A 22,463-nucleotide genomic window follows, 5' to 3' on the forward strand; every position below is an offset into this window, starting at 1 on the left:
TCCAAACTCTTGGGAAACTGGGCGAGTTTTCAGATTTACAGATCTGCTGCAGCTCATTGTAAAGCTTTTCAGAGGAATCCGGGCAGAGTTACAGTTTCTAGACTATGAAGGACCAACTGGGTGATCCAGTCTGCTACAGCGCCACCCTGAGGCAGAGCAGTGCTGCAGCTCTAGTTAGTTAAGAACACCAAAGACAGAAGCTGATTGTGGGGGAAGCAGATAAACAATCAGCTTCACTGAATCTGGATTTGAGCGTCTATTTTTCTCTAATGTACAGCATAACATCATAGTAGGCTTATTTTCAGAGATCACCCAGAATTTTGATTTTGACCTTCAGGGGGTCCAAGAGGTTAATTTGGGAGTCCTGAATCCCCAGAATCCCCTCTATTTTGCACCGTGGTTGTCGGGTTGTCTGGCTTTTGCTGACTTTGTGGTTGCTATTAGCAGGTTAGCCTGCAAATTAAGTAGCTTCACAGTTTACTGCACTGCAAAAGTGATACTTTGGCAAGCAAGCGCACCTTAAATCTAGTCAATATATCTAATATTTCTCATGAAACTTAGTTTTAAGTATAGTTTTAAGTACGTTTACCTGGTAAAAATATCCTGTTCTATTCATAAGATGATTTTACTTTCTTTAAAATAAGCAAAAATATCTCTCAAGATAATTTTAGAAGAAAAACTGCCTGGAAATACACTATATGGCCTAAAGTATGTGGACACCCCTCCACCTCCTAATGACTCAGTAGTTTTTATTTGGAAAAAAGACCTGCAGCCACATCGGCCCTCTAAGTAAACACTGTGTTGTACTCTATCTGTCTGTAGGGGGCGTCAGTGCTGAGGATGCTCTCAGACTTCCTAACAGAGCCGGTCTTCCTTCAGGGCCTAAAGGTGAGGGATCTCTCATTCATAAACCTCACCAACGTACAGAATTTTACTAATCTTGCACCCAAAACTACGGAGCCCTGCTGGTGACATCGCATACAAATAAAAATAATGTGTGACCACAACTTATTAAGGCGTGGGAACGAGATCCTAAGGCATGGCCATGACTTGGTAAGGTGTAGGCATGAGATAAATAAGCCTTGGCCACAGCTTAATTAGGCATGATCTCATTCCCACGCCTTACTAAGTCATGGCCACGCATTATTTTTATTTATACGGGACGTAAAAAGCAGGGCTCCGTACAAAACACCTGAGACAGGTGAACACACTTGGATTTTGGGTAGAAGAAATGACAAAAATGTAAACCTCCTATGTATATTAATTACATGTACATGCATATTTAAGCATGTTTTAAATGTATATGGGTCATTCTACAGAAACGTCCACTTTTCTATCTCTCCATAGGAGTCACTGGTGTTACTGATCCTCATTGGTGTTACACATAATAAAAGGAACACCAGAGACATTTTTAATGAACAATGCATTTTACAAAACGGCTGCTACAGAGCATCAAACCACATGTGGTCAATCATGGAATATTCATTAAAATATGTAATTTAATCCATTTGTATTCTATTTTTTTCACAATTACCTCAGAATAAAGTCGGTCACACCAGTGACTTCAGCTAAAGGCTTCATATGAAATCATGAGCTAAATGAGAAAATCTCTGATAACTGAAAGACTCAGTGGACTCACCATGAGCTTTTCTTCATAGATCCTCAGAAAACAGGTAAAAGGAAGTCAAGTGATGTCATCAGTGTGGTTTTTATTTCAAAATAAGAGATTTTTTGTTACGCAGTAACACCAGTGACACGACTCCTGGGGACTTTCATTATATATTTTATAATCTTTATTTAGCATTTGTTTTCTTTATGTCATTTAATTTATATATGTATAGTCATAGTCATGTATAGATTATTGTAGTTAAAATTGCAGAAAAACATGTTTTCTACCTCAAAATATGTCCTCAGCCTTCACACATGACTGTGAGGACGAGCTCGTCTGTGGTGCTTGGAATTCAATATGATTGATTTAAAAAACAATATTGCTAAATTGAGGCTCAAGGAGGTGTAATTGTTAAAATAACTTATTGTTTTATATTAAAATATAAATAAATTGTAACTCTAACATGTTTTTCAAGTGTAATATATCTGTAAACGCTAGGGACACAAAAATGGACGTTTCTGTAGAATGACCTGTTTGCATAGTGTGTATATTTGCATTATGTTTATTTAGTTATCACAACTTTTACAGACCTACCTGAACACGTTCGCCTATAACAACACGGTGGGCTCAGATCTGTGGGATCATCTCCAAAGAGTAAGTCAAATTTACATTCACACTGTTCTCTGTTTAATATTTCAGCCCAGATAATCCACTGATATGACAGAGTCAGTCATACTGTGAGGAACAACATAACTGATGTGACTCAGTACAGCAGTGCTGCCCTCTAGTGATCAGTTAAAGTGATTGTTTTGCCAAAAATCCAAGGTACCCATTTTCCCCCTCTTACCCAAATGGGGTGTTTGGTGTCTGAAGTGTTCTTCTTTAAATTTAGCACTGAAGCTACAAGGCTGATTTAGCTAACATGCTAATGGAAGCTTATATGAGTTATACACCCACCAGTGGACTGTACAGACAAAATTCAGGCTTTAAGATGCTGCTTCTGTTTTTAGCTACACTCTTAAAAAAGATGGTTTTTCAAGGGTCCTGTAGTAAAGAGGTTCTCTTTAGCATCATGAGTTCTATGCACTGTTAGAAATAAAGGTTCTGTTCAGGTACATTTTTCATCATCAAGGTACAAACAGTGTAAATGTTCCCTCAAAGCTCCAACAGTGGTTTTAAGGTCTGATTGTGAACCTTAAATAAGTTTTTCCAGGTGAAAAGTTTGTATTTGTACCTTTTCATAACCGAATGTTTTAAAACAGAACAGTAAAATAAAAGCCTGGAGACGAGACGGGGTGTGTGGAGTCAGTACAGCTTAGAACATATCATTTCAGTGGATTATGGTTCAGTTATGTTCCCTGACTGAAGGTACTGAGATGGAGCCTTGAGGGAACCACCCCAATGAGAAGAGGCAGCAAAAAACTCCAGCAGCACTGCTGTGTCTGATCCACTCAGACCAGCACAACACACACTAACACACCACCACCACGTCAGTGTTACTGCAGTGCTGAGAATGACCCACCACCCAAATAGTACCTGCTCTGTGAGGGTCCATGGGGGTCCTGACCACTGAAGAACAGAGTAAAAGGGGGCTAACAAAGTATCAGAGAAACAGATGGACTACAGTCTGTAACTGTAGAACTACAAAGTGCACCTATATAGTAAGTGGAGCTGATAAAATGGACAACGAGTGTAGAAACAAGGAGGTGGTCAGAATGTTATGCCTGATCGGTGTGTGTGTTTATGTGATATAGTTAGATTAAGGGGGGTGTAAATTAGATTTTTTCCCCAAACTCTCATGTTAACTTAATGCTCTGTGGTTACTTTCAGGCAGTCGACACTAATGGAACGGTTCTTCTACCCACGACGGTTGGAGAAATCATGGATCGCTGGGTTCTTCAGATGGGTTTCCCAGTGGTCACCATCAACACTGCTACTGGGCAGCTGTCTCAGAAACACTTCCTGCTGGACCCTGAGTCTATAGTGGACAGTCCGTCTCAGTTTGAGTGGGTCTGACGTCTCTGTGATGGTTTGTTTCCCGGACGCTGTTTCTGAGGGGTTTAACTCCGCGTGTCTCTCTGTGTCTGCAGTTATGAGTGGATCGTCCCTGTTAACTGGATGAAGTCGGGGGTGGAGCAGACGCCGGTGTGGCTCCTGGAGAAGAGCGGTGAGAATAAGCACAGCCCTCTGCTAATGACAGTTAAATCACTATGATAATTTTGTAAAAATCTTAAAATAACTTTATTAAAAATAATTTAATTAATATTTAACACTGCACATCAATAGTTTAGGGACGCCTACCGTTCAATCCATTCAGTCACTAAACCAACTCATTTAAACATATCTGCCTACTCAACCTGCAGCAGTTTAGCCCCGCCCACTCACGCTGAAGTATTTCAGCCCGGACTGCTCTTTGAATGAGGTGCAAGAGAGGACAGCCAATCAGAACAGACCTCATTTACATAAATCAGTCTTAAAGGCACAGTAATAAACAGGCTGTTTAATTGTAAAAGATAAAGAGAGGCTGGAAAACGACCATGTGAACCTTAATTATGATTGTTTTCGGTACATAAAACCACAAAATGTTATAATATAAGGAATATGAGTCTTTTAATGAATATGTGGGCCAACATCTGATCCAAGGATGTCCTTAAAGGGATCCTGACTGTTAGAACATAATGTCCAGTCAAAGTTTATTTATGTAGTGCTTTTTACTACAGGTGTTGTCACAAAGCAGCTTTAGAGAAAAATCTGGGTCCGAGTCCCCATGAGCGTCGCCAATGGAGACAGTGGCAAGGAAAAACTCCCTAAGAGCAAAAGGAAGAAACCTTGAGAGGAACCAAGACTCAGAAGGAGAACCCATCCTCCTCTGGACCACACCGGATAGCAAACAGCTGTAGTATAAAATATTAGAAACGGAGAAAAACAGGTGGAGCAATGGTTAATTAGATAGTTTGAGTTTATACAGCAGCAGCAGGAGCAGCATGAAATCCATGGTGGTCAAAACGGTGCAGATCAGCCAACAGAGATGGAGCTCTGGTGACTCCAGCAAAAGGCCCCATTATGGTGTACCATGTCTAATATCTTTTGAATAAAATGTTTAAATCAAGCAAAATAGTTTATTTATCATTAAAAATAGACAAAATCCTTTTACTAGAAGGCTGCTCTTTCTGTAGCTGCATCAAGTGGTCGCTCTCTCTCATCCGCTGAGTGAGGAACAGCAAGCTAAACGTCTCATTTACTCTAATGCATCATTCAGCCGTTCTCACTTTACCCAGAGCTTTACATTACTCATCATCACGGTGGGACAGTGGAGCCTACAAGTAGAGGACTTTTTCCTGTTTCTGATGTTTTTTTTTAATAAATAAAACATTCCCATTTGGTTTATATGTCATTTTTTAATAGTATTGGACATGTACAGTGTTTTAAGGAATACAAGACCTAACACTCAGGGTTCCCTTTAACACTTTACTGTCCTGCATTCCAAAATGGGTGAATAAAAGGACATGCCCAAAAGATTTTGACAGGCAGTGTAGATCTTTAAAGTGCAGTAAAAGGTCATAATTGTGGATGTATTAAATCGTTGTCATGTGTCAGCGTTCCACAGTGAGATGAGGACGGTGGGGGAGGACTGGGTGCTGCTGAATCTCAACCAGACAGGATATTACAGAGTGAACTACGACACGGAGAACTGGGAGCGCATCCTGAACCAGCTCAACAGCAACCATCAGGTAAAGTGGGACAAATAAGCTCAAAGGCTTCCGAAAGTTTTTCAAATTTTCTGCATAATAAACTCTTTGAGATGTAAACCAAGTCATTCAGAGTGGTTTGATGTGATGTACTGGATTCTTTACAGTGGGGGTGATAGGAACCAGGGGTCTATTTTGCCTTGTGACACCTTATACTTCTCCTCTGTGACATCCAAAGAAGCCAAAATATTTTCCAAACTATCATAAAACAGTGTCTCAGTCATCAGGCAGTGAATTCATAACCATTTCATGTAGTAACTTTCTGTGAGGGAGCTTTTAGATGTTTAGATATTTATGTATATATAACTTTAGCATCATAATTATTGAATAAGCCTTGACTAATGCATATAAAATCAGTACATAAGTGCTTATGAACAGCTTATGTCAGTATTTGCAAGATGATTCTACAGTGTTTTATGAAGTAAATGATATAGTTTTGACATAAGGGGCCTAAAAGTGACAGGCATTTCCTCCATTTATAACATAATTCATAACACTGTTAAGAAGAATCAGTAGTGAACGTCATTCACAGCCTCTATAACAGGGGAACAGATAAAAATGAACCAGATTAAACAAATAAACTTTAGTTTAATAAGTTTTATTCCAATACAATGTAATTCTCTTCATAAATCATCTTTATTCTGGCAAATAAATGTTATTTTAAATGTTAGACTGCAAACCAGGGTGTATTGGTGAGTGAAATTATCTTAGATCTAGTCAGTATGTCTATTTTTTTTCATTTCGAGATTATTTTACTGGAACATTTTTTACTTGTTTTAAGTGATTTTATCATGTTATTTCACTAAATAATCTTGTGAAAAGCTTATAACAATTTCAAAATTAGAAAAATGAGATAGATTGACTAGATTTAGGATTATTGTCCTGCCAATATGCCATTTTTACAGTGTATTCAGTGCTAATGATGCGCAATGAAGTCCTTATGTAGGTAGCTTTGGGTTAAAGTGTAACTGCATGTTTTGCAGGCTGTTCCAGTCATTAACAGGGCCCAGATTGTGGATGATGCCTTTAACCTCGCCAGGTAAACAGTTAAATACTAACAGTAATATTGCAGAATGAAGAGAGGACGTTTTCAGATATTCACTCTCAATAACAAACAGAGCGTATAATAATATAATGTATGAATGAGTTTATCTTTACTGCTGTGTGTTTCTTTTTGAAAACAACAACATTGTGATGTTTTTTGTAGATAACTATCATTCTCACTACTTTGTGATGGATTGCAGCAGTAATTAAATGTATTTATTCAATTACAAATTCAGATTCAGCTCCTTTGATTCTCTTTATATTACAGGGCCAAGATAATTCCAGTCAGTTTAGCTCTGAACACAACCAAGTTCCTCTCGCAGGAGACGGCCTACCTGCCCTGGCAGTCAGCCTTAAACAACCTGGACTATTTCTACCTCATGTTTGACCAAACGGACGTCTACGAGAGCATGCAGGTGAAATATGTCTTTTTTTCTCTCAAAACTCAGAATTCACTACAATTTCAGGAATATTTTGTCACCTCATGCTCAGACTGTTTAGCAAAAAAGCTCCAGCTGCTCTTTACATTGTGTGAGCATTTTATGAAGAAACCCATAGAAATGAACATAAATCAAAGAAAGTGAAGATTAAGTAAACCTTATTAGTCCCACAACGGGGTAATTTCACCTCCGCATTCAAACCTATCCATGCAGTGAAACACCACATACACACTAGTGAAGACACACACTAGGGGGCAGTGAGCACACTTGTCCAGAGCAGTGGGCAGTCCTATCCACAGCGCCCGGGGAACAGTTGGGGGTTAGGTGTCTTGATCAAGGGTGCCTCAGTCACGTACTGTTGGCTCAGAGGATCGAACCGGTCGAACTGGTTCCCTAACCTCCAGCCCACGACTGCCCCATGATATTATTAAGAATACATGAATATTAATATGGATATGAATATTGATTCTGTACAGTAAACAGTGATTGTGATTGCAGGCGTATCTCAGGAAACAAATTACGCCGCTTTTCGAACACTTCAGGAACATCACCACAGACTGGACGGAAGTACCCGATGGACACACAGATCAGTACGTAATACAGTCCTGCGGTCTGGATCAGAGACTGAATGATGAAAACAGACTATTTAAATGAATCTTTAATGGCTTTAAGATCTGAGAGAAGGATCATCAAACACTATCTGATCAGGTGTTGTTGAGGTCAGTCTAAACATCTCCCTTCTGAATTAACCAGTGCATTGATAGATAGAAAGAAAGAAGCTCCATAAATCCTGAAATAGCAGCAACAGAGCTGCACATATTAGATACACTATATGTTATATAAGAGGAGCTATAAACATTACAGAATGGGCAGAATAACACTGTAACTTTGTACTAACTTTGCTGGATGCTCTTAACACAATAAGCGTTACTGTGAATTTGGTAAAATCACTGTAATGTACAGCATCAACCGTTACAGAAAACTCACATGAATTTCAGTGTTCCTGGAGTTTCTCTGTCCAGGATAGTTTGTTGTGTATTCTAACACGCCGCATCCAACTAATCGGCTCATAACCAGCTCATTCCTGAGCTGACGTGTGTGTTAGAACAGAAAAACACTAAGCTGTGCAGGACAGGGGTCCTCCAGGACCAGGGAGGGGAAGTTATTTCAGGCTGATTGGCTGATGCTCGTGTTTATGACTCTGTGCAGGTATAATCAGGTGAACGCTATCAGGGTGGCCTGCAGCACCGGAGTGGACGGCTGCCAGAACCTCACTGCAGAATGGTTCACACAGTGGATGCAAAATCCAGAGCAGAACCCGTGAGCAGCATCTGCTGTGCTTTATTTCCTGTGTTTAAAGATGTTCCAGCCACATATTATACTGTATATGCCTACAGGCCACTTTATTAGAAAGTCCTACCTTGTCCTTCCTCTCACTGGCCATTTTATTAGAAACACCTACCTTGTACTTGAACTCACGGGCCACTTTATTAGAAACACCCACCTTGTACTTCCACTCACTGGTCACTTTATTAGAAACACCTACCTTGTCCTTTCACCCACTGGCCACTTCATTAGAAACACCCACATTGTACTTCCACTAACTGGTCACTTTATTAGAAACATCCACTTTGTGCTTCCACTAACTGGCCACTTTACTAGAAACACCCACCTGGTTTATGGTTTCAGTTTTTTTCTCTGCTCTCTTCATCAGGATTCACCCAAACCTCAGGTCCACAGTGTACTGCAGTGCTGTGGCTGCAGGGGGCGCTAAAGAGTGGGACTTTGCCTGGGAGATGCTCCAGACTGCCAGCATCGCTAGTGAGGCAGATAAACTAATGTCAGCACTGGCCTGCACCAAAGATACTGGACTCTTAGAGAGGTCAGCAGGGAGGAACATCGGTTTCAGCATCATTTAAACCTCAGAGCTGGATTTACATGTTATTATATAATTACATAATTAATTACATAACAAATTCATAATAACATCTCTTGCTTACAAACGCTAATTTGGTGGACTGAAAGCTTAGAATCTGCACTTTCCAACAATTCATAAATATTTTTCAGTGAACTTAAGTCAGAAATAGTTACATGATTTTCTAAGTACAAGATTTTGTAATTGCATGATTTTATCATCACTGGCACTGATTGAGATTAATGAAGTTTAAAGTCTGATGGAAAAATTGAGACACACTTTATTCTGCATGTAGTCTTTAAATATCAAAGACACACTTGCAGGATGTTTTGTTTTAACGCAGGTATCTGACGTTCACTCTGGACCCGACGAAGATTCGGAAACAGGACGCCACCTCGGTCATCGTTCAGATCGCCGGTAACGTAGAGGGGCGGACGTTAGCGTGGGATTTCATCATCCTGAACTGGAGATACATTTTCACTGAGTGAGTCCCTCACTGACCAGAGCTTTATGTTCACACACAGCACGTCAAAAGTTTGGGGACAGCAAGTTTTTACCACACAGTGGGGTCTAAATGTCCGAGAGTCTGATGGAAAATCTAGATTTTTTAATTTGAACCTGAAAATAAACAACAGAAAGTTTTACCATTTAAAAAAAAATGTTAAACAAAGAAAAGTTATGAGACGTAAAATAAAAAAATATATAAAAGATTCTGCATTTCTGTCTCCATTCAAATTTCAACCAATGTGTGACACTGACCGTGTTGAGGCCTTTGTCAGACTTTTCTCTTCCAGTAAATCTCACATTTAGACGACTCAGGTGGATCTGAAATGCTCATCAGAGGCTTTTATACAAAGCTGTGGAGTCCATACATCTCGAGTTCTCACTGTCATTAAAGCAAAAGAGGGATACACCACCAAATACTAAGAAATTACAAAATTCATACAAATATTTCAAAGATTCTACTGTTAACTTGTTATAGTGATAATTTGCAAAGAAAAACTTTGTATTAAATTAGAAAAGAATGTAAAATAGAAGCATTTTCACTCGTACACACTTTTGGATCCCACTGTGTTATACAAAAGCCTGTCTAGATCCACATCTATCCATACTTCTAAACTGAACAGCTGATGAAAGCCCTACCTTGGGAATAAGGCCACGCCCATTTTCTTCCCTCTTTCTGATGTCAGCACTCAAACCTTTCAGGTGTTTAGACCAATTTTCAAGTCATAATTTATACAAAAGCTGGTCTTCATATCAAAGAAGATGAACTTGAAGCTGAACACTGAAGGTAAATATACACAAAGAATCAGCAGAGCTGCTTCATCATAAACTAAACATCATAACAAAACAGTGAGAATCAGACACAAGCCGGTAAAGACTGTCTCCAGGTGTTTGAAGAGGCGTTTATTCTTTTCTCTTGTAAACTAACTGTTCTGTGCTGATGTGTTTGTTCTAGGTACGGCGTCGGGTCGTTTTCTTTCGCTAAGCTCATCAGCGGCGTAACGCAGACGTTTTCGACTCAGTATCAGCTTGACCAGGTGGGTGGACCTCTGTTTAGTAAACTTTGTTGGTGTCCTGCTTTCTCTGCACCGAGGAGAACATTAATGAGTAATCAATCATGTGACAGGTTCTCTATAAAAAACTGATTTTTTTGAAAAGTAGTAATATTAATATTAATCTATAAGACAGATCATTTTATTTATTGAAACAAGCAAACTGATCTGTCAGAGCAATAAGACACTAGACAAAATGACTTAAAACTGTAAAGGATCAGCCTGTGTTTCCGGCTGCCAGCAGAGGGCGATGGCGGTGAGGTACTTTTACTCCAGGAGACTTAAAATCCCAGAATACCAAGGGGTAACCAGTGCCAACCAGGCGCACCTGTTGGTACCAGCATTTAAGGTCGTTGCAGACAGCTCACCCTCGTCACACCTTTGTAGAGGGGTGACTGGTATGAGTCTTAGCCCAGGTGAAAAAGAAAGAAGAGAAGGGAAAAAGACAAAGAGCAGAAAACAGAGCACGACTCTAAGCCAGGTGACAGAAGAAACGAGAAAAGGGAAAGAAGGAGAAAGAGAAGTAAAGGCTTAAATATAGTCAGCTCCCCGTCTCTCCTTTGGGAGGTGTTTTGGTTTGGTCATTTACTCGGTTTCTTAAATCTTTTGTTTGTTTTACGCCATTCTTGCCGTTTTCTTTGTTCAATTTTTCCCGCATCCCCCCCCACCATTCAGAAGGGTGTAATTCCGCCTGTCGCCTGTGCTCCCCAGTGGCGCTGGGCTTGCAAGGCCAGGGTTGCTGGTTTGAATCCAGCTGTGAGTTACTCCCGTACAACAGTACGCAACGCACTCACTGTCCCCACATCGTTATTTATTACAATAAGTCACACTGTGTTGTTTTCATTTATCAGTTTTGAGACGGGTTCTCATGGGTTTTCCTCTTGCAACCATGTCAAAATGAACAACATTATATTATATATCTCCAAAAAGGCAACTTTTAAAGAGGACAAAAACATTCTCAACTTTTAATGTAAGTTAATGTAAAGAGATTTAATTTGAAGCAGTTTTGGAACATTTCTCCTGGTCCAATCATCATCATTTCTACACTATTGGTAAGCTAAGGGCAGCTGCTGACCTCAAATTATGTAGAAAACTAAAAATGGAGATACTTCTTTTTGAACAGCAAAGATTATATATATGATAACTTTACATAAAAGGAAAAAACCTGCTTTATTTTTAATGTAAGTCAATGGAACCAGACTTTTTTCCAAGTAATTTTGGGTCGTTTCTTTTGGTCCATTCATCATGAAATTTACACAGAATGTAAAGGGTAACAAGTATTTTCAAATTACGTCAAAAACTGAAAAACGACAAATATACATACATATACATATATATATATATATATAAATAAAATGAAGAGTCTATTTTTAAGATGATTTCACTTCCCTTATTTTACAGTGTCGGACTGGTCCTCATTACTGTTGTATTCCAGCTCCAGCACACCTCAGACAATCAGTAGCTGCATTGGAGCTGGAGTAGTTTACACAGAGGAGGATGTGTAATGTAATGTGGGGGGTTTGATTGGTCAGTTGGTGCAGGATAAACTAAAAATTCCACATTGAAAGGTTGTAGCCCATCAGCATTACGTCACAGGACACTCAATAACAATACAAATACTCCTCGCGGCTGTGTTAGCATGAAGTAAATTGGAACAGGACCATTATGACTGATGCTCGGCCCATAAACGTGTTCTCTCAGAAGCTTTACAGATGCTGGTAAAAATCCCATTTAAACCCATATAAAATAGTTTTCTGTCTCGGAACAGCTTGACTTCATTGATGTAGCTCGAGACCACATACTCCGCTTTCTATAACTTGCTATACAGCAAGCATAATAATAATATTATCAGCAAACCTTTTAGAATAACTTCGGCTGTGGTGGTAGGTAGTGTTGCAGGCCCGTGATGCAACGTTGAAACAGCCGCACTGCAAAAAATGTTACCTTGGCACATCAAATCTTAAATCTAGTCAATATTTCTAATATTTCTCATGTTGAGGTTGGTGTAAGATTATTATAAGATTATTTAACTTATTTCAGGGCATTTTTAGGTATTTTAAGTAATTTTTCAAGTAAAATTCTCACTAAATCAGCAGATAATTTTGTGCATAAAATAAGCACAAATATCTGCCAATATAATGAGAGAAGTTTACTTAAAATGACTTAAAATGCGTAAAAATACCTACATAATCTTGCAATAAGCTTAACATGAGATATACTAGATTTATACACTAGATTTAACTTAATTTCTTATTTCATGTGTCAATATACCATTTTGGCATCATATCATATAATATAAATCAGATATTATCCCTACAAATATGCACAGTCCATATTCATACTGGGTTAAAATTGCAGAGCTCATTGCTAATCAAAGGTACCTTTTAAACATGGTGATTATCTTATGAGTCACGTCAGCAGCTGCAGTAGAACCAGACTGAGTGCTAATATAAAGATATAAATGTCTGCCATGTTATTTTCTGTCATATTTTCTAATATAAGTGTGTATTTTGTTTGTATTTCTGCTGGTGATGAAGCTGCTGCAGTTTAAGGAGCAGAACGCTGATGTGGGCTTCGGCTCAGCGAGCTCAGCTCTGGATCAGGCCATCGAGAAGACCAGAGCCAATATGAAGTGGGTCTCAGAGAACCAGAGAGAGATCAGTGACTGGTTCAGAGCAGAAGCAGCCTGAACTCATCACACTCAGCGCTCAGCCTCACAGCAGGAGGACCTACAGATACTGTTTCACCTCCTGCACTTTCACTTCAGCTCCAAACATTTTTCTCATTTTTCTAAAATAAAAAGTATCTGTAGATTATGTATGTAAATATTGTTAAAGTTTGAAATGCACTCTTTATTTCGAGGTCCGTACAGCTCATATATTAAAACTAACACTGACATTTCATTTTACATTTTACTTTTATTTATTACATTAAACTGAGTATTTGTAAAGTTAAAGTGTAATGATGATGTTGTGTTGTGAATGCTTTTAGCAGAGAATACGTATGGAAAACAAAAATAAATGTAAAGCTGTGATTTCATCCTACTCTCTTGACCATCATGGTGCAGCAAACTGCCCAAGTGTAATGCTCTGATTGGACTGTAGGTGGTGTGAGTGGGTAAATCAAACTTTTAATATTTTCCAAATACGCTTAACTACAGGCCTTCTTTCTTTTTTTTCTAAAGCAGTTACGCTCCAGTGGTCTGTATGTGAATCCACGTTTCAACTTTCACTTTCATAACTACATAAATGTAGAACTTAATCATTAATTTCATTGCAGATACTGAATAAGACAAAGTAACTGAAATAATTCACAGTAGATACTGAATTATTCATATTATTACAAGTGACAGAAGTGAAAGTATATCGAGTGTGAGAATCCAGACAGCAGCGTTCTGTTACACTAGAAACTCAATCTGAACTGCAGTTTTAGCTCTGTGTCCTGAATAAAGACAGAATCTTCACTCTACTGCTTTACTAAATACCTTCCACTGTTTTGCAGCGAAGAACTCAAAGAACCTTAACAGTAATGAAAATGTTTTCCTGCATCACCTTTTACCTTCTATACAACTAGCTGGAGAAATAACTGAATCAGAGTCAAGCTTTATTGGCCAGGTTTGCTTACGCATACAAAGAATTTGGTTTTGGTTACAGGAGCTCACAGAGCACAGTACCAGACAGACATTTACATGTAGTGAATAAAATAAATATAAAATATAACAAAATAAAATAAAATAAAATAAAACATGCATTCCTACCATCACTCACTCAAACACACAGTCATACCTGTAAACCTTACATTGTGCAAAGTATGGGTTAAAGTTAAAGTGCAGCAGCAGTTAAAGGGTGTATAGTGGCAGAGAAAGGGATCAGAGAGGTAACAGTGGGGTAATAAGGCAGGTAAGTGGGGTAACAGTCCGATAAGTGGGGTAATAAGGCGGGTAAGTGGGGTAACAGTCCGATAAGTGGAGTAATAAGGCAGGTAAGTGGGGTAACAGTCAGATAAGTGGCGTAATAAGGCAGGTAAGTAAGATGCTAGAATAAACACTGGTTTGAGGTGGCAGTTCCAGAGTTCCAGATGATGGAGTTGAATTAGATGCTATTTACCAGTATTTATGAAGTGCAATTAAGACTATATTAATTCAGTGTGAATCACTAAAAACAGTCATATTCTGTGGAAAAGATATTAAGGCACTCAAATGAGTGTTACTCCTTTATTTTTTCTCCTTTATTATTCACTTGTGGCTGAAATCAAGCTGACTTTACTGTCCTACAGTAAAGCCTTGTTGTTGTTGTTGTTGTTGTTGCTATTATTGTTGAAATCTAAGCCCATAAAATGCTGCCAAAAACTACCAGTTAAACATCACTGTTTGCTTCTAACAGACACGCTTTAACTGATGTACACTTTATATTCACTTCATAACTGACATACTCTGACCTCGCCAGCAGGCTGAGCAGGTAGCAGAAAGCTAACCGGCTCACATTCTAACGCTCCTATATAAGAGACAGTCTTCAAGTTCAAACCTTTAAAGAAAGAGTTACTTAAAAACTGAAACATTCAAACTGAAGAATGTTACTTTCATGATGTTACAAGCTTAAAATGTTTATTTAAACTGGAGGAGATTCAACAAATTAGCAGCTAACTCTGCTAGTGTGGCGCTAACACACCATAATGTGTTAGACAATCTTTTTAGTGCCATAGATAAAAAGAATCAATGTGCAGTCATTTTCACTCATCTCTCTAAAGCCTTTGGTACAGTTGATCATTCTGTACTTTTAAAAAGTCTACAAAATATTGGTTTTGACCACAGGGTGACCAACTGGATTAGAAGTTCTCTTAGACAGACAGCAGTGTGTGGCCCTGGGACAAAGTAAATCAGAGCTACTACTGATAACTGATAAGGGAGTCACTCTACTGAACTGGAGGAACCTGCTTGTAGCTGCAGCACCATGAGCTGGAATTCATTACAGGAATCTCTAAAGCTAAACACCTTCACTCAGCCTGACACTGTTTTATTTGATTTAACTTGACTTTTGATATGATTTTAGTCTGATTTCCTCTGACTAAGGCAGGTTCTCTCACATAGTTTCTGCTTTTCATTCACAGATCAAACATCAGCACCCAAGCACTCGAGCATCCCAGCAATAAAAATTATTTACATTTTTATATATTCCCACATTTCTCATATTAGGATGTTCATATGAGCTACTCAAAGCATCATGGGGCACAGGTGGATACATCTTTATTCCTTTCATATCTATCTGTATAGAGCTGAAACGAAATCCATCCATCCATCCATCATCTAAACCGCTTATCCTTCTGGGTCGCGGTGGGGTGCTGGAGCCTATCCCAGCTGTCATCGGGTGGAAGGCAGGATACACCCTGGACAGGTCGCCAGTCCATCGCAGGGCAGACAAACAGACATATACATCCACACACACACCTAGGGGCAATTCAGCATGTCCAATGGGCCTGACTGTATGTTTTTGGACTGTGGGAGGAAACCGGAGTACCCGGAGGAAACCCACGCAGACACGGGGAGAACAGGCAAACTCCACACAGAAACGACCCTGGTCAGAAACGAAATCCAGTGTGTGGTTTATATGTTTTCTCGTCTTCTCATTCGGTGATGCTCGATCAACCACTTCTATGTGACTGTATTAATGAAGAAAATGTAGGTTTATTTGTACTTGACAGGTCTTGGACAGAGAAGTGTTTATGTGCTTGTTTGTCTATTGCTAAGCTCAGAAATCACAAGGAACATTAAACTGATCACTGAACATCACCTGAGCTAGAAACTTCTTCATGAAGTGTTAACATGGCTTAAATCTGCAGACTGTAGATGGTACAACGTCTAAAAGGAGAAGTTTGACGCGTCCTGTTTGAAGATGAAAGTAGCTGTTGAGACGTCTGCAGAGAGAATCTGAGACGGAGATCAGATGTACTAACGTGTTTTCCACGTATTGCATTTCCGAAGTCAGATGTGTTTCCTGCTGTAGTTTGGACTCTGAGTTTTTCCTAGTAGAGGTCTTCTCCTTACTACTTACCACATTTGTGTATGAAATGTGTGTGAACTCTGTGAAAGGGTTTAATAGCATTTACATTTTAAAAAGACCCAAGATGGGCTGTTGGAGAGATGAATAAAAAGGCGTCTGGGTTCTTTAAGTTCTTCTCTTTTGTGTGAGAAAGTAGCGAATGGCATGAATGAAATGAATCATTCTCTGTTGTTGCCAGAATAACAATGTGAGGGCCTACAACAGCAGAGTCCTGCGTAACTCCATAAAAAATCTCCATTTTTGTTGTTTTTCAATTTTTTTCCTTATTTAAAAAGTCCAGTTTAGCATTTGACTTACATTAAAATTTCATGTTGAATGAACTAATAGAAATTGTCCAATATTACTTGTTATAAGAAAGTATTTTCTTTCTCCTGTAAAATTTCCAATTTTGAGATACAACATTTTGACAGTGACGATATTTAGGAATAAGTTTTCTCTATGTTCCTGCTGACTATTGAATCTGAGTCATCTGGATAAGCAAAACATCACTGTTATATCAAACCAGGCATCTTCATTTTTTTTCAACTTTTTCATTTGTCTGCATCATTTCAACACAGCAGTCCTTTACATTGTGCAAACATTCATGATGCATAGACCAATTGAAATGCTCCAAAAATGAATGGAAGGAAATTGAATGTACATTAGCTCACAGATTTTTAAGCCTAAAAACACTCAGTAAATTATAGTGTTATAAGGCTGTCCAGCAATCTAGTGCATTTTTAACCACAATTTCAAACTCCAGTAGTCAAACGGAACCATCAGAGGAACGACAGAGTTCAAAAGATGAGAAAATGACCATTAAAAAGGTGAAATATGTGAGAGGGGGCTGAAGACAGCTCAGAGGAAAAAGGAAAATAAAATGAGAGCCACACTGTAGTGCAAGATCCAATTAGTACACTGGGTTTTGAGTTCATTAAAGCAATAAGGTAACAGAATGTAAAACACATTGTTTTATATTGAGATGTTTTCAGTGAGAGAGGAGAAATTAAGACAGAGGCGTAGCTGTTCTGGATTAAACACAGAAGCTTGTAAAAGACATTCCATAAATTCTATTTGAAGCTTGTAACAAACATTAAAATACACTTGTATGCAAATTTTGGGCACCAAATTTTTTAAAGTGAAAAGAAGGTAAACACAACCTGTGATAACTGCAAATGTTAATGCTCAGTTACTTTATATGTGATCACCTTAAAAAAATAGTATGTTACATATTTGGACACATTACTAAGTCATTACTTAGTAATACCTCTGGAGTTCGCAAACACAATCAGTTCTTGCTTTAGGAATTGTCACCCACTCTTCCTTGCAAAACATGTCTAGTTCTGTGATATTCTTGGATGGTCTCATGATATATACAGGGTACTTATATAGCGCTTTTCAAGAACCCAAAGATGATTACAACTGCGATAACACAAACATCACATGACAACACAGCAGTACAGAAGTATTGAATAGAGAAGACAAGGTGGAGATATGGTGAGAAGGTTGGATTAGCTTGGTGTTAAGGTGTAGGCCAGAGAGTAGAGAGGTTTTGAGATTTGATTTAAATATGGAGAGTTAGACTGCCAGACAAGAGACAAATCGAGAAAATGCTGGATTGCCAAAACTATAAAGGTTGGATGGATTAATAGTTAGTAAATTAGCTGAGGATGAGCAGAAAGTACGAGAGGTTCTATAGGTTAGGAGAAGATCAGAGAAGTAGGAAGGAGCGAGGTCGGAAAGAACTTTGTGAATGAACAGAAGAATCTTCAAGTGAATGTGACACTTTACAGGAAGTCCGTGGAGATCATGGAGAACAGTGTGGTTGTGAGAGCAAGTATGAGTGAGAAGATGAGCAGAAGAGTCTGGATAACCTGAAGGTAGTAAGTCCAAAAGACTAAAAATGAAAGCATGTAGAGAAAGAAAGAGGAACGGTCAAATTTTGGCAACATTGTGCAGATAAAAAAAAAGGGTTTACAATATTCAAACTTGTGGGCATTAAATGAGATAGTCGGGTCAAGGATGAGACCCAGACTTCTAACCTGAGGGGAGACTATTATTTCATCAATTCAGAGAGTTACAAAGCCAGTTTTCCTGAGATGTGATTTAGAGCCAGTGAGCAGCTTCATCTTATCAATATTTAACAAGTTAGGTAAAACAGTCCAGTGCAGAGCCAAGAATGCTAAGGGCTCTCAGTGTTGGGGTACTGATGGATGCTAGACTGGAAAGGCTCAAAGATTTTAGTTTCTACATACGCCTGAAGTATATTAGCAACAACTTGTTGAGTTTTAGACAGAAATCGGAAGGTTTAAAATAGGGTGCTAGTTACTGAGATTAGTTGGATCAAGCCTGGGTTTTTAAGAGTAGGTGTAACCTATTATATGAGCTTATAGGCAGTGAGAACCTGCCCAAGAATCAGTGATTGATTAACGAGCAATGTAAGATTATCAGAACAAGTAGACAAGCTTTAGTTAAAATGGTTGATGGGAGATGGATAGAGCAGATGGTAGATTTAGAGGCAGTAACTGTCAGCAATGATAGAAGAATTAATAGTACTAAAAGCAGAAAAATCAGTAGAGGACAAGTTACTAGGTAATAGATTGGAATTAATGGAACAAGAGGAGCAAATATCAGCTGTAGAAGCCTCTAGATCTTAGCAATCTTAACATTTTTAGTTTAAAATAACTGTGGACAAGAAGGGGCGGCACGGTGGCGCAGTGGGTAGCGCTGTTGCCTCACAGCAAGAATGGCTCACAGCGAGAATGGCCTGGGTTCGACTCCCGGGTACTCTGGTTTCCTCCCACAGTCCAAAAACATGCAGTTAAGCTAATTGGACATGCTAAATTGCCCCTCGGTGTGTGTGTGATTGTGTATGTCTGTCTGTCTGCCCTGTGATGGACTGGTGACCTGTCCAGGGTGTATCCTGCCTTCTGCCCAATGACAGCTGGGATAGGCTCCAGCACCCCACTGTGACCCAGAAGGATAAGTGGTTTAGATGATGTATGTATGTATATATGTGGACAAGAATCGCATAGAAGGCAGGGGTTTGCGTTACCACTACTGATGAGACTGGAGAGGTAGGTTGACCCAGCAGATAGGCATATATAGGTTGTTTGTAAGCTTCAACATGAACAGAGAGTTTTGATTTCTTATAGAGTCTGTCTGTAAGAAGGCCAACCTGCTTCATACTGCATAGTTCAGAAGTATACAAGAGGGCATAGTAGCATTAACTTCAGGAGATGTAGGAGCAGAGTTGAGTAGAAAAGCAGTAGAGATGAACTGGGTACTGACAGATGGAATCGTGGAAACACAGATATTAAGTTCACCAACAAGCAGCAAGCGCTAGCTACAGATTTTCAATGTTGTTCAAGACCCGGATTGAACCACTGACTGGTTCAGAGCAGAAGCAGCCTGAACACAGAGCATCACACACAGCGCTCAGCCTCACAGCTGGAGGACCTACAGATACTGCTTCACCTCCTGCACTTACTGTAGTATTTTGTAACCTGTTTGTGCAAATGAATGATTTTATAGCAATAAAACAGTTCTTATCATCAGGTATCATTCATTTTAGCTTCAAACATTTAACTAGAGTCCTTTTGTTAAAGGGCTCATATCATTTACTGTGTTTTTTTAATGAAAAGAGTAGCCATAGTTGATGTAGTATGTTCACTGTCCAGTACATACAGTCCACATATAGACGAGCCTGACTGACATCTCTCAACATCATTTAATATCTGCTTTAAAAGAGATGTGTTAGAGCTCTGTGGACGGTTTAATGGTGACAGCCTTTGTATTTTGAAGGATCCAGACAGATTAAATTGGCCCAAATGGGTCCTGGTTATTTGGTTTATCCTCTCCTTGTAAAAATGTAGAGCTTTACTCTGAGTTTTTCTCTTGCTGTGTGTCAGCGCTGTGTTTACACAGTAAGTGGCAGAAATGGAAGTAAGACTTATCTGGTGTTGCCAGAATGAGATGGTGGGTGGAGCGTGATGGCAGTGTTTATGGAAAAGTTATAACTTGTTCAGTACGTTTGGTTTGGCAGTACACTCAGAAGGTTGAAACTGCAACACTTGTTTGTGCTGAAATGGATGGAATCTGTGCTCTGTTGCTTGTTTTGTTCCTACCTGCTGCTGTTTCAGCAGGTAAGAGCTCAGAGAATCTGAACAGTCATGTTATTTTTACTTGCATTGAGAGTTTGCAGCAACATTCAGAGCAGAAACGTTCAGAATGGGCTGTTAGTCAAAGCACTTAGCAACTGAATCTGTTTTTCTGCTTAGATAAATTAATTAATTTAATAATTATTAGTTTAATTAATTAATAATCAAGCCTTCCCCAGGGTCTGTGGACATGCTCTTGTGTGTAAAGTTAATTGCTAGGCAGCTATAGTTCATTTTCTCGTTGTTGTTGTTGTTGTTGTTGTTATTATTATTATTATTATTATTATTATTATGATTTTTATTATTTGTCTTTATTATTTGTCCTGAATTCCATGTAAAAAAAGTACAAAATAGTGAAATGAGGAGAAGGGTGGACGCTGGTGTCACAAAAAGTAAATCTGCTGCGTAAAACATCACTCATTGGAAAACAAGCCCAACCTAAGCCTAACGCTGTATGTGAAAAAAAAGTTTACCCAATATTTACCCGTGTTTTCACTTTTCTTTTTTTTTTACATGACACATCAATCAACATTACTAATCTGCTTGATGTGAATTTTGAATTTTGTTGATGTGTGGATCCTCATATGAAATAAAAATCCATTTAAAAATATTTATAAATGAAAGGAATCCAGGTGAGGACACTCCAGAACAGTCTTACAGTGAACGGGTCCGAGCCCTGGGTCTTTACAGGCCCAGCCAACTGTTCAGCAGAGCTGCTTGTTGGTAAAGGTCTGTGTGAAGAGTTTTAAAAACATCAACTCAGTGTTCAGCCTGAACAGGTTGTGTGTTTTATATCTGTGAGCTGTCTGAGAGCAAAGTATGATTTAGAAGTTCAGACGATAATGAACATTTAGACCATCGATTGTCGTCTGCAGAATTATCACAGCAAACAATATTATGATACAGATTTAGTTACAAAGTGCCACCTGCCTTATAACAACGGAGTTCTATGTAACATAAGAAGTTCAAGTCCTGAAGACTGAATCAGTGTCGAACGGAGTCCAATCTCCTTGTCCTTGTTCTTTCAATACCCACCACTGCTCTGGCATTCAAAGAATCTCAATAATTTTGTTCTTGCATTGAGAACTTAGTGCTTACAACCAGCTGTTCTCTCAAGAAATAAGCGATTCTTTTTGCAGTTGAGGACACAACACAATTTTTTACTTTGGATTTCAATAAATTCGCACTCAGGCTGTCCCTGTTGTAATAAAGTTATGGCAAAAATGAAAGCAAGACTTGTTGGTTTTGCAAAAACTACAAGATGGGTGCAGCGTGATGGCAGAGTTTGTGTAACGTTTATAATCCGTTTAGCAGGTTTGGTTCAGCAGTACACTCAGAAGATTGGAATTGTGCCACTATTTTTATTTGCTTTGAGAATTTGCTTTAACATTTAGGGCAGGAACATTCAGAATGGGCCCTTCTCCTGGATGCTTGTGCAGATAACCCTGTACTGTAGAATGTGCATGTTTCTCAGCATGAAAACCTACATGGCAATCTTTCCAGGCTGTGTTCAGTGTGTGTGTGTGTGTGTGTGTGTGTGTGTGTGTGTGTGTGTGCAAATCATACATACATGCATACATCATCTAAACTGCTTATCCTTCTGGGTCGCGGTGGGGTGCTGGAGCCTATCCCAGCTGTCATTGGGCGGAAGGCAGGATACACCCTGGACAGGTCACCAGTCCATTGCAGGGCAGACAGACAGACAGACATATACAATCACACACACACTCACACCGAGGGGCAATTCAGCATTTCCAATTGGCCACGCGGACACAGGGAGAACATGCAAACCCTATATTGAAAATAGTATAAAGACAACATATCAAATTTTGAAACTGACACTTTCTATGTCCATTTTGATTTTGATGGCAGCAACACGTTTCAAAAATTTGGGATGGGGGCAACAAAAGACTGATAAAATTGTGCAATGCTAAAAAAAAAAACACCTGGTGGTT

General features: G+C 39.0%; 1 pseudogene; it reads left to right on the forward strand.

Moving 5' to 3' along the window:
* The window catches only part of LOC118806582, a 23,210-nt pseudogene extending 10,156 nt beyond the window's left edge, over window positions 1-13,054 (forward strand).
* The last annotated feature ends 9,409 nt before the right edge of the window (window positions 13,055-22,463 follow it).

This window comes from Colossoma macropomum, unplaced genomic scaffold (assembly GCF_904425465.1).
Source record: "Colossoma macropomum unplaced genomic scaffold, Colossoma_macropomum, whole genome shotgun sequence".
Classification (NCBI taxonomy): Eukaryota; Metazoa; Chordata; class Actinopteri; order Characiformes; family Serrasalmidae; genus Colossoma; species Colossoma macropomum.